The sequence below is a fragment of the Cyrtonyx montezumae genome, unplaced genomic scaffold (assembly GCF_038088225.1).
Source record: "Cyrtonyx montezumae isolate F1298 unplaced genomic scaffold, pur_monq_1.0 scaffold_8, whole genome shotgun sequence".
NCBI classification, from domain to species: Eukaryota; Metazoa; Chordata; class Aves; order Galliformes; family Odontophoridae; genus Cyrtonyx; species Cyrtonyx montezumae.
In genome coordinates this window covers 52,976,298-52,982,948 of record NW_027072089.1, presented here as the reverse complement: position 1 = coordinate 52,982,948, position 6,651 = coordinate 52,976,298, and positions in this window count along the sequence as shown.

The following is a 6,651-nucleotide window of genomic DNA, read 5'->3' as shown; positions in this document are numbered from 1 at the left end:
ATTCTTGGTTACCAAAAGTTACTTTTCCACATCTGACCTAACTTCCAATTAAAATTGATCTTTGAGTAGTCCAAAGATATTTTCCACTGCCAATCATACATCTCAGCATGACCACAATTTTAACTTTAAGAAACATCATATCATACTGAATTCTACCTTTAGTTTCTGTCCTACTTTCGAACTCAGTACAACTCTTGTTCTTTACCATTTTCTCTTCCTGCAGGGTAAGGTTACATTGATTTAAATTCAATATTTGTCCTGTAATGAAAGAGCTCCATCCTCAAAGCCCACTGGTTTATCAGCTTGATTTACTATGTTTCCAAGTAGAGAGTTCTCAATTTACTTTTTTAGTAACAAAACTGTTTTAAAACATTCAACAAGGACATTAGCAAACTGCAATCATAACTGGCTATAAGGCACTTTGTTCATCACTTTACTAGAAGGACTTACCTGTTTAAAGACATACCACTACTAAACACTGTTCATTAATATTTCATTTTATGCCAAAAATTGTTTAAAATGTCTTACACAGTTGGAAACTTGGATTTAAAGAGACTGAGAGTTTACTTACTGTAAAAAAAGACTGCGTAGTTTCCCTGCAATATCAGGGAACAGCATGGCTTCTCCACAACCCCTATTTACCACAAGCCACAATCTCCCTCACAACTTCTGACAGTCAGAGCTTTTGAAACTACAACATGATACAAAGTTCTTAGCAGCAAGTTCTCTTTTACAAGAGATTTTGTCAATGACTTCAACTAACATGACATTTCTGGAGCAGACCACTGAGTTTTGGTGCAGAAACTCAGTTTGGATTGATGTCCTTCAGAGAGAAGTTGCTTTAAAATTTCCTCGTGTCTGTAGGCAGTATGACCTCAGTATGTATTTAATTTGGGCCCAGTGGAAGAGTGCAAACTTGCTAACAGGTGAGGATGTGAGGTTTTTTTTTAGTTACTTGGTGATTCAGAGAATGGTTACAGTTTAAATTCTAGGGTTCAGTTGGAGCTTGGTGACATTTGTCTTTATCCAGTGGCTGAAAGATACAGCCTGTGAATCATCCCTTCAGCTGGAGCCCCAAATGTAATCCCAACTCTGCTGGGAGGACTCCAGCTACAATAGAGGAAAATGCACAGATGCCCACATTAAGAAGTGCTGTGAAGTATTCTAGGTTCCTGCTCTTGGCCCTATTTCACTGTATTCCCGCAGCTGGGATTTTTAGTTTTTCAGGAATTAGACACCTAGGAAGCCAGCTTTCATTTCTTCCCTAGGACAAAATCTTAGTTAATCAGGAAATAGGGGTAAAATTTAATAAAGTTTGACATAAGAATATAGATTTAGCAACTGGCGGAAAATCTTTCATAAACCAGCTGGTTCAATTGTAATGCTAAGGTAACTTGCTATTGTCAATGTAAAATTGTCATAAACTTATAAGTCATTTGCTAAGCAAACAAATTATATATGTAAATATGATTAATCATTTTAGATTTAATGTGAAGAATTCTAGAAATACACGAATTAAGAGACAAAGATAGGTATTGGTATTTCTTAGGAACTTATTAATAGATACAGGCTTTAAACCCTTATCTGCCATCTACCAAACATGTAAGGATTTTAATGTTTTATATTCTTAGAGCTCTGCATTGTTAATGAGATTGCACTGAAGTGAAATTATTAGGAAATGAAGGTAACAAAACAAAACCATTAGGTTTGAAAGGAATATTTTGCATTAAATGAGTTACTTCAGCAAGATAAAGTAACTGTAAATCCAATTTAAAGCAACTCATACTAAACTGATATTTGCGTTTAGCTTTCCTTTATTCCTGCTTTGGAAACAGATTGAAAAATGTGTCATTTGCACAGGCAATCTGGTGACAGTAACTCTCTGCAGTCACATTAAAAGAAAATTAAACTTCTCAGTTCTCTTTTAATATGTCCACGTATCCACAGTGTTCTTTAAAACACAGTGTGAAGTAGTCCACCTGAACAGTACGGCATGGGAAAAATGAAGGTATTCATGTCAGAATAACTGTCTGACATTTTTGTCTTTTACACAGCTTCCTGAGAATGATCGGCTAAGAAATCTAGCTGCTATTTGGCTTTGGCAGAGACTGAAATACCAGATAATATGTAGAAGAGAGATGTACTTCTTCACAACACAACTAGCCTAATTTCTAAAAATTTCTACTTCACTAAATTCATGTTTTGAAAAAAATCCAGAATTTTTTTTTACTTATCTGTTCTTGCCCAACTTGATAGCTTTTTTATTCTTTATTCTGATTATATTCTGCTTTGTTTTGATATAAACATCTACTTTCAATTGAATTATTTCAGTCTACCTGCAAGGCTCTAGATTTTGTCTATCAGGGTGATTTCATTTCAAAACATATATAGGTCATAAACACTGAATGCAACAGCAATTGGACTTGCTTCCCAGCTCAGAAATTCAGAATAGACAGCTTATTAATCATAGCAGACAAAGTCTGGCAGAGAGTTTTTTCTTTCTCACATCAATGAGCATCTTTAAGCTACCATTATTCAAAAGTCACTGGAAGTGTTGCCTGACTCATATTGGGATGTCCTTTTGTGTTGGTGGTTTCCTCAGCTTGGCCTCCTGTTTCATAGCAGCGCCAGCTAAAGCCACATTGCCAAGAGTCCTCTTTTCCCAAGGAACTTGATATTTCCATTTGACATTAGGGAATGTGACAATAAAAAAAGTACTTGATAGACAGCTACAGCTCTATTAAATGAAGAGCAGTATTTAAACCCTCACGTTCTACAACATCAAAAATAAGCTGGAACTGGGAAGATGACTCTTCCCATATTTATTTGTCAGTTTGGGTCCAGCTAACACTGGAAAGACCACTAAGTTCAACAAATGAATGCACGCCTCAAACAACAGAGGTGCAGAACAACAGGATATGGGGCCAATCAACATTCAAAAAGGAGTAGTGCCACCTTGCATGCATCTAGGTACTTAGACTGGGAGCATAGCACAGAACTTGGAATAGCTGTTTTTAACAGAACTACAGTGAATGATGTGAGGTGACAACATGTTCCAACCACATGCAAATTGATAGAAAATAACTGTGGCAAACATTTACATTGTGGCAAAAATACAATGATATCTGATACCTGTGGGCAAGTACAAAATGACTAACTGCATTTTCTGGTCAAGACAAAATGTTAGCCCTAGTACCCAAGTACCTCCAGCACTGAAAGAGGGAACAGGTGTTACATGTAAATGGCAGCATAAGAAACTGGCCTATGTAAACATCTGTAGAATGTAAACCCCAATTAGTCCCCTTGCATATGGGAGTCATTACATTAACAATACTGCAAACCCCCTCAAGTACAATGGCATCCCCTGTGTGTCTCAGGTAGCAAAGGCTACAGACAAATACAAATGCAGAATGCAGATATTTGAACATGGAGAGAGATTCCAGCGCATATGAGGACATACCTCAGGGGTACATGTGGGTATATGAAATAATAAACTAAGGGAATACGAACCTGGATCCTGGAGTTGTGAGAGGAGAGAGTCTGTTTGAACTCATATGGATTCCTGGAGTGTTCACCATTTGACTGGATTTGCTGCACTGTCCTGACTTTTCTTCTGAACAGAGCTCTCAAAATAAAAAAAGTCACACAACTCACAAAACCGCTTTTATCTGTGTTTAAGACATTCTGATGTCTAAATCTATTTAAGCACAAATGACAATAGGGATGCTAAAGAACACCATTGTGTCTTCTGAGCAGGAAAACCCTGACTCATTGTCCTTCTAGAGTTCTTTGAGTGTAATAACAGGCAGGAGGATAGAAGAAACAGCAGAAATATTTTGTATGGTTTTCCAAAAAGCTTTTTGTCATTAAAGAAAATAGTTGTCACACAACAGCAAGAAAAGAAAGTACTGTTCATATTGTTTATACTGTGACAAAAAGACAAGGCTTAATTAACAATTTTCAGGATCAAGAGAAGACAGCAGCAAGGTACTGATGCTTTCTTCATAAATGATCTGATGAAATCACTGTACTGTGAAATCTGCTAGTTCTCAGCTAATTTTAAGCTCATCCGCAGATGGTGAAAAACCAAATCACCATCCAGGAATATAAAAAGGATTTTTAAAACTTTTGAGATAGGCAAGAATGAAAGCCTTTTACAAAAGGGAAAAAAATAATTGGGAAAAAGTAACTGAAAACTTGTGCATGCAATAACATGAAAGAAAAAAGAAAAGATTCTGGAGAAATCATTTGCAGTTCTCTGATGTGCAATAGCAGCAAAACAAAGCCAACAAAGTACCAAGAATAGGACAGAAGCCAGCACTATTTCATTTTAAGAAACTTTGGCATGTCCACATTTGGCCTGCTGGTCATGAGTCTGTTCCCTGCATCTGAGGAAGGAGCTAGAGTCAAAGAAGATACAAAGAGTTAACTAGATACTCAAGTGGCTGGAGAGTTGCCTTACGAAGAAGAGATACTAAAAGTTTTGGGATTCTTCAGCATTGGACTAAAGAAGACTTCTAGTATCACAGAATGGCTTGGGTTGGAAGGAGCCTAAAAGGTCACCTATTTTCTACCCTGCTGGATAAGAGGGAACAACTTCATTAGACCAGGTTGTCCAGGGCCCCGTTCAAACCGACCTTGAACACTTGCAGGGCACTAGCCTTATTGTACATCATAAAGTTTGCACATGCCCAGATATCAAACCTTCCAAGGTCCCTCTGGATAATATCCCTTCCCCCCAGTGTACTGACTGTACCATTCAGCTTTGTGTTATCTTCAGACACGCTGAGGATGCCCTCAATCACAAGGTCCATGGACAAGCTGTACACAGAGCAGTTGTTCACCAAATCCTGCAAGTAAAGAACTAGCTCTCATTGAAACTAATAAGAAGTGCCTATCTTTGAAATTGCTATTTCAAGCAACAATTCTTCTCACGGTGGGTATTAAACTCACAGAAGATGATAGAGGAAGGAGATAGTGCCATCACACACAAAAGAAGTCAAGACATTCATAGTCAAGACCATAAATGGATAACAAAAACAGAAGAAGTCAAAGTTGTGGTTTCTAACATTCCTAGTACAACAACTGGGGGCTCAGGGACAATAGCAGGTAGTGGCTGTTAAAACTGACAAAAAAATATGCAAACTACATTTCCCTTGTGCTGAACACAGCGAGAGAAATATGAAATATAGCCAAGGTCCTCATTTTAAAGACTTAAAGGTTGACTGCACAAAGTTAATAAACAGTTAAGGCTTCTGTCAAAATTTGTGATATAAATTCCTCCTTACCATCTAATTCCTTTTGTTCATCAGCTTGCTAGTGGTAGCACCTCCATTTTGGTACTTTAAGTACTCAAAAATGCCCCCCTTGGCTGATTTTAGAACAGTAGTTTTTGATCTACTAACTAGAAAGGGGAAAGGATATTTAAGAATTTAAAGACATTTAAGTAAATTACAGTATCACACAACAATGTCAATCTATAAGTAACTAACTCAAAAAAATAGGTATCAGCACAATGGGCTGACATTCGTTCAAGTCCAAATTATTAGGAAATGCGTGTGCCAAATCATACTGAATCAGACAAAATTTGAATACATCCCTGGAGGAGGTGTCAGCAAAGGGTAAAGTAAGCGTCCCAAACACAGGCCAGAAACAAAGCCTTCACAAATTTAGTTGCTTCTATTTTAGTCTGGAAACCATTATATATACCAGCTCTACTGCAGCTCCGCCCATTGCATGTACATTGTTTAGAACAGTTTGCTTAGAGGGGAGAAGGCACATGGAATGAGTTAAATGCAAAACTTTGAATCTACAGAGAGATACTGCAAAAGTGTATCATGGCATATTCAGAAGTAATAGAGAGAAACTTTTGTAATATTATTTTCAGTTAGCCCACTTATGTTCTTTTTTTTTTCCTGAAAGAGAGATGGAAGAAACAGATTTATATTAACTGTCTTGGTCTGCTTAAATCACACTGCAGATTTAAGTACTGCCTGTTCTCAGCACAATATTCATTTTCTTTAAAATGAACTCAATTCAGCAAGGCAACCTTGAGATCAGGGAAAACAACATCAGCGTCCAAAATTTTCAATTATGTTTAAATTTAAATTATTAAAGTAAATGGAAAACAGCCCAAATCCAACATACCTTTGAAAAAAAATCATGTTTCATATAGTTTAACATTTTTCTTTTTAACTTTCTCCTGCAATGTTACAAAAATAAACAATAAATGTAAGGGACTCAGGTATGAGAAGTAAATAAAGAAACTGTTTTAAAATACCCCTCCTTCTGCTGTAATTCCATACAGTCACCAGCTCATTAAGCAAACCAGATACACAATAGAACCAACTGACTTTTCATTTACTTCCTTAATTTTAACAACTCTAAAATACTTTTTAACAAACAAGGCACTTCAGAAAATAATAATAATTGTATATTTTAATGCAATTCATAATTTTTATAAGGCTTAATTCGCTTATTGATCTCACTTTATTAGCAAACCTTTCAGATTATTTCCCAAGGATTTGAGGCTGCTCAGCAAATAATATGTTTCACCACTAGGTGATGCTGACAGTTAGCCAACAGAGCCGTTTTATCTGATACGAGGGTCTTCATTTTATCACTCTGTTTCATCTTAATTCTCCATCCCAA